This window comes from Elephantulus edwardii, unplaced genomic scaffold, assembly GCF_000299155.1.
Source record: "Elephantulus edwardii isolate Elephantulus edwardi_28Jun2011 unplaced genomic scaffold, EleEdw1.0 scaffold00311, whole genome shotgun sequence".
In the NCBI taxonomy this organism is placed as follows: Eukaryota; Metazoa; Chordata; class Mammalia; order Macroscelidea; family Macroscelididae; genus Elephantulus; species Elephantulus edwardii.
The window spans coordinates 8102-15822 of record NW_006400061.1 but is presented as its reverse complement, the minus strand read 5'-3'; positions in this window follow the sequence as shown (position 1 = coordinate 15822).

The window sequence follows — 7721 nt, the reverse complement described above, 5'->3', positions numbered from 1 at the left end:
ATATATACTTTGAATGTGACACCATTTCTTTTCAATTTGTTATTTCTGGCATAAAGGAGTATATAAAATAAGATGAAAAGAATACACAGAGTCTCTCTATCAGAAAGAATTGGTCGACATTGAAATGTTTCAATGTAACATATGATCAAGGACGTGGCATATGATAAAGAATCAATAGTAATGAAGGAAGAAATTCAAGCTTCATTGACGGTGTTGTAAAAAATAATGATCCAATAATTGAAAAAAAATACCAAGTGATGATTCAAAAAGCATTTCCATCACTGGATATGCTCAGCAACCCATACTAAGAAATTTGTAAGACAGTTACCTGGCTAATTGGTTTAAAGAGAGCCATATTTGTTTCCAATCTAAAAAACAGTTAATCCAACAGAGTGTGGAAATTAATGAACAATGTAACTAATTCCACATACAAGTAAAAGATTGCTGGATATTATTAAAGAATGGCTAGAACAATGCATTTAATAATGAATTTTAGAAATTGAAGTTGAATTGAGAAGAGATTGTGTCAAGAATGGTATCATTACTGATGTCAGATGGATCTTAACTGAAAGCAGAGAATACAGAAAATATACTAATTTTATTGATTAAGCAAAGGCATTTGACTATTGAGATAGTAACAAATTATGGATAACACTGAAAAGGATGAGAAACACATAACACTCAGTTGTAGTCATGTGAAAACTATATATTGATGAGCAAATGTCAGAAAAATAAGGGAATACTGACAATATAAAATCAGGATTGTATCCTTTCTCCATAACTATACAATCTGTATGCTGAGAAAATTATTTGAGAAGATATAAGAATAAGGTTTGGAGGAAGACTCATCAGAATTTGTATTGTGTAGATGACACACACTTTCCCTTACAGAAAGTGAGGAACACTTAAGCACTTGCCACAGAGGATTGAATATTACTGCCTTCTATATGAGTTACATCTCAACATCAAGAAAGCAAAAATTCACAGCATAGGACCTGCATTATTGGGTTTAGGTGCCTTCACCTCAAGTACAACTCATAGCTGCCCTGTGAACAACAGATCTTCATCATTTCTGACATACTTGAGCCCATTGCCACAATCAATGTATTTTTCCATCTGACTGAGTTGTCTTCTGTTTTGTCATCTCTCTACCTTTCCTAGCATGATATCCATTTCCAAGGAAGAGCCTCTCCTAGCAACATGACCAAAGTATGTGAAGCAAAGTTTTCTCATCTTTGCCTCCAAGGAACACTCTAGATTTACGTTATCTAAGATATCTGTTTGTTCTTTTGGCAGTCAACTGAATATTCAGTACTCTTCTCCAGCACTACAGCGCAAAGACACCCTTGTTCTCCTTCTGTCAGCCTTATTCAGTGTCCAGCTCTCAGAAGAAGAGCAAGGGATTGAAAAGACCTTGGGCTGAATCAGACATACCTTAGTCTTCAGATGGACATAATTGCTCCTCAACTATTTTGAGAGATCCTTTACTGCAGGCTTTTCCAATGCAATATATCTCTTGAACTCTTGACTGTTGGTACCAAGAATGTTCATTGTGGATTCAAGTAAGATAAAGTCATTGACAATGTCAGTATTTTCTCCATATATTGTGTTGTTGCCTAAAGGAAAAACGGTGAAGATTTTTGTTTCCTTGATTTTTGAAATGTAACCTATATTGAAAACTGTAGCCTTTGATATACTGCAATAAAATCTTCAAGTTCTACTCACTTTTAGCCAACAAGGTTGTATCATCTACATAACAAAGGTTATTGATGTGTCTTCCTCTGATCCTGATGCCACATTCTTCTTAATAGAGTGCAATTTCTCAAATTATTTGCTCAGGATACATATTGAATAAGGATGAAGAAAGGATACAACCGTGACACAAAACTTTCTCAATTTTAAACAATATAGTATTCCCTTGATCTGCTCATATAGCCTCCTCTTGGTTGAGATGTTTCACATGAGCACATGAGCACAATTAAGTGTTGAGATTCCCATTCTTCTCAATGTTAAATATAATTTGTTATGATCCACACAGTCATATGTCTCTCCATAGAAAAGAAAGCACAAACAGATTTTCTTCTGATATTTTCTGTTTTCAACCAGAATCCATTGAACATCATCAATAACATCTGTAGAAGCATAGCCTTTTCTAAATCTAGATTGAACTTTTAGCAGTTCTCTATATTCTTGCTTGACGTAGAGATGCAATCCATATTGAAGGCTGTATTCTTTGATCTTCTGCAACAAGGGTTTTAAGTCCTCCTCACTTTCAGCAACCAAGGTTGTGCCATCAACATAATGCAGGTTATTAATAAGTCTCTTTTCAATGTCGATGTCACATTCTTCTTCATAGAGTCCAGCTTCAAGAATAATTTGCTCCTCATACAAATTGAAAAATTATATAGAGTTAATGCAACCCTAACACACTTCCTTCTTAATTTTATGCTTTTGTTTTGTATTATTTGAGCATATTATCAGGACACAAAAGACATAATGTTAGGTAAATTAGAAAGTAATTGAAAGAAAGGAAGAGTCTTACAATGATGAATTGACACTGTGACTCTTAACAATGGATTTGAAATTGTAAGGGTAAATCAGAGCATGACAGAGCTCCGATCTATTTTTTATTACGTAGCTATGAATCTTAGTTGATTCAGTTGTACCAAATGAGAACAACAGCAACAACAATAACCAGGCTATTTATACCTGAGGGATTTTTTTATTTTTATTATTATTATTCTCTCATCTCAAAGCTTTCTGAGTTACTAACTCTGTCTCACAAACTTTGAGCATATTTTCAGGAAAGGCTATTCCTGTTAGATGATCATTATGCTTTAAGTGTAGAAGGTCACACAAGAGAAGAAGAGCCATGAATTGACACAGTGGCTGGTGCCATTGGGGTCAGGTGTGTCGGAGATGATGAAGCTGGCTCAGGGTAGGGCAAGTTTCAGGACTATTGCTCACACAATCATCATAATCAACTTGATGGTACAACAAGAACAACAAAGCATAGTTTTGTCAGTAGCTTAATTTTCTAAGGACACTGACTCTTTTAACAGAAAAACTCTAAAAGGTTGTACCTAATAATTTTTAAATAAATTTAACTCAGTTTTTTGGAAAGCTGTTATTTTGAACTTTTATGTTAGTTTATTCATTTAACTAAAAGACTACCATAGTTGAATATGAAAATAAAAACTATAGCCAAGTATATTATGATTTTAGTCCTTCATTATGCACTTCATCATAACATTTTTCAAAACAACATAACCTAGCAAAATTAATTTGTAAAGAATTAGACAGTAATTTCCCAACACCTCTCAACACCATATACCAGCTGATGCTGTCAAGGTGAACAGCTCAGTTCCTGGGAAAGAGAGAATGAAAATCTAAGCAAGTTTTGGGGTTTCCTTGACTCCCTTTTAAACTTAAAGTGCCATTAAATTCTCCTGAGGTAAATATTTTGCATTTGTTGTTCAAGACTGATCTACTCATGTTTACAACTGTGCCTAGAATATTGTTGCTACTGTAAAAAGAAAGGCTTGTTGAATTAAATAGATGAATAAATTAATATAACAAATTGAATGGAGTTTACACAGGACGAGGAACCAGAGTTTTATGAAGGATGACTTATAAATGATTTTGGAGACTTCTGACTCATGATTATCTGCTAACTGGTTCCAAGCCTGTAATTCCCAGAGTTTGATCATCTTTCTTTATGAAGTAGCTTGCATATTCTAACCATTGATCTTCTGGTTATCAACTACACATATAACTCACTATTCAATCAGCTTCCTACTGATTACAGATTATGAAAAAAAAAAAACACAAAGCAAAGAAAATAAAAGAAGGCAAGTGGTCCTTTTAAATAATGTAGATAGAAGACTCTCAAGAAAATGCTATTTACGAAGAAACCTAATGAGGCTAATAATGTTTCTCCATGAAGCAACTGACATATTCTAACCATTGTTTTTTTGGTAACAAATCAACATATACTCATAAGAACTCCTTAGTGACACATACTATAAAAAATGGAAAACAAAGCAAACAAATAAGCAATTGGACAATTAGAAGACAATTATTTTAAATAATCAGGTAAAATATTCTCTCAAGAATTCTATTTAAGAAGAAATCTGATGACCTGTCGAATGTGTATCAGAGTCCTCATAGCTCTAAGTTGCTATTGTTAGGTAAATAACAACTCACATCAACCCTAGTAGAGATATTGCCTGGAGACAAGACCCCATTTAATTTTTCATATATATATATTATAAAATATATATATTCCCCTAGGAAAATTAAGATTTTGTGTGATCTGAAGCATAGTTGATTTGAGGATAGAGTAGTTTAGAAAGTGTAAACTCAAATTATGAATAACAGGTCCAGGAATTTAGGAATTTGGACAAGGATGGTACAACTGAGAAGCTCTAAAGCTTAAACCTCATTATTTCATGATAAATCCACTACTGAGATTAGAGATCATCAAGGGACTGGAGGCTACAGCTCTGGCTGGGATCTCAGAGTGAGAATCTGCAGAGGTCCACATCACCTCCAGCAATCAGTGACAGCACAGATGTAGAACAGTGTAGGTAGGCTCCATGTGGCTTATTCCACCAAATGAGCTGCTCCATTGTAAGCAGATTCAGATGCTCTTTGTTCTTTCTCTTAAATCTCATAGCTTCAAACTGTGGTCCTATTTGAAATGTGTCAGCTGAGGTATTAGCCATAACACCAGTTCTTATCTTTTCAAAAAGAATAGATCAAAGTAGCTTAGTTTTTATCTGAGTTTAACAGGGAGAATGGCCCATGGCTGTCACTCTGTAATGAAAACTTTCCCAAGTGACCAAGACTAAGAAAAATAGTGATATTTTGAGTTTGGGTTTGTTATTATCAGACTTCCAAACCTGTGTGCTTTTAAGGCCCACCCTTTGCTTCAAAAATGGCAATTGTTTAAAGAATTCATAAAAAGGTTACTAATAAAATCCAATATTTCATGTGTCAAAAGAGTTTCATAAGAAGTAAATATTTCCTCAAATTAGGTAAAAATCATGGACAGTGACATATATTGGTAAACATCAAACATTGCTCCTAAGATAGCAAATGTCATGAAAACTATTTATGTACCTAGCAGCCTGTATTACCAGATATTAAATCTATAAATAGATAAAATAGTATAAAATTTATACATTTTCACAGCTTGAGTAATGGAATTATCCTATGTATACTAGATTAATATTTCTGTTATTAAAATAGAGGTATGTTCTTCTCATACTAATTTCTGATATCATCTACTAGGGTAAAAAATACTAAATGATTTTTATAAGATTGCATTTTCTACTGACAAGCAGTATTTTATACAAGTAGTGTTTTTCCTTTAATATGCAAGAGATTGAAGGTTATTTGAAATTGTTAGTTTCTCTATTAAAAGACTTGGAGCAGTTTTAATTTTCATTTTTATTTGTCAGAGTGTTTTACTCTAAGTATCAGTTTGCCTTTGTTTTTCTCTATCTTCAAGTATTATTAGGGAGCTTTGTGGCTTAGTGGTCAGGAGTTATACTGACAACCCAAAGATGTACAGTTAGAATATACCAGCTCTCCATGCAATAAACATGGGTAACCTCCTCGCTTGAGATTTACTGCCTCTGCAAACCTGCATGAAATTGCTTAAAAACTACACAAGTATTGGTTTTGTCACTATACAGTCCATATATATCTAAATGATAAATGGTTCTGAAAATTGTAGAAATGTTATTCAGTCTACTTAGATGGAGGGAAATTGTTTGACAACTGTTTTTAGGAAAAGAGGGGATAAATAAAGTACACTGCATTGAAACAAATGAGGGAGAAAACTGTTTAAAAGGAATATAGGATTAGGTATTTTCATGACAAGAGTCCAGAAAAAAAAAATGCATATTAAAGTGGACTGTGAACTGTGTGGAAGGGGAGATTGTATAACCATGAAAGAATTTTTTTAAAATTCAAAACTAGTTTTATTTTAAAATTAAGTGCATAGCATTCATCTAATTCCATTGGTGTAGGTTTTTAGCACCATACTTGTTTTTAGTACTTAATGTGGTGACAGATAGCATTTTTTCTTGCAGTCTACTTGAGTAGTGTTTATGTAGTGGACTTTGGTGAACAGTCTACTTGAGTAGTGTTTATGTAGTGGACTTTGGTAAAGCTCTTCATATATACATTCACAATACATATTTAATGAGAGTCCAATAGTTTAAAAAGTAAAAAACCCAAACAAAACCCCAAATCTAACTTAACGACTAATTAATAAATTAAACAAAACTCACACAGTTCCTCTGCCCCCAAAAGCTAGCAGTTGTGAGCTGTTTTTGTATCAAACACTAATATGCTATGATTGTAAGATCCTGGGATAGAGATCTCAACTTCATGTGTCTATGGTAATTTAATGTCTTGTCAAATGTTTTTATTGATTGATTCATGTGTCTATGGTAATGTCAAATGTTTTTATTGATTGATTTAAATATTATTCTTGTTATAAATGATTATGCCATTTTAAAAAAGCTTATTAACACTTTCCCAGTTTATATTTGAAGATGCTAATGAACACTGGATGAAAGTCACGCAACTGTCGAGAACTTTCGTTCATAGAGTTGTTATGTCGCCTACGACTTGACAGCACTTTACATACATAGTGGCCAGTTGACCCAGCGGACCGGAAGTGATGCTACCAACCCACAGGTAGGTGACTCTAATCTGCGGCCCTAAGGCCTGTCTTGAATTGGTTTTGGTGAAACATTCTTCTAGGTCGTATAGCCCTGTTGAGTTCACATTCTGTTGGCCATCCTTAGGATGTTTGTGCTCTTCTCCAATACCATAGCTCAAAGGTGTCAATTCTTTTTCCAGCATCCTTATTTATTGTCCAGGTCTATACAAATAACTTTAGCCTTTGTGAAGATGAAGCTACAGGCTGACTTTCTGTTCTGGAGGTGGTAGATACCATGACCCTTTTAAACATTAAGTCTAAATGGTTTCAAATAGTCATCTTTGTTTAAATGTAATCAAGCTATTTTATTCATTATTAATGCTTTTAAGAAAAAGCTTTATAATACAGTAGCTCTAAAAATATTGTTCATACTGATGTAAATTAAATTTGCATACAGTAGAATTTTAAACAAATGTAAATACCATGAAGCATCTTTCTGCAACCTATCCGTGGAGATTCTTCCTGTGAGTAAATAAATAAGAAAATTCAGATAAAAATTATTGCTTCAACTACCTCAGGGTTATTGGATTAATAAAAATAATGTCTGTAAAGCTTCAGCACAGTGCCAGTAAGCACTTAATAAAATGGTTGTGGTAACAAAAAAGTATTGGTTCATATCTAACACGTTATGAATAGAGGAATGTGTGAAACACAATAAATATGAATTCCGTGTGCTTATGAATATCAAATAAAATATCTAATTAAAAATATTGGTTTTCATTCATTCTTAAGCATTTTGCTTAATTACATTAATTAAAATTGACCAATGTCATTTATTAAATCCTCCCTTTCCCTACAATTTACCCATTGATCAACTAATTTCGACTTATTTTCCTTTCAACAGTTAGTTGCTTTTGTTATTATATACTGGTAAGTAGGAATTGACCCACAACTGACTCACCAGCAAATTTTCAGAGGCAGTAAATCTCAAGGTAAGAGTTTCCCCATCTTTCTGCCTAGGAGTTGTTGTTGTTGTTATGTG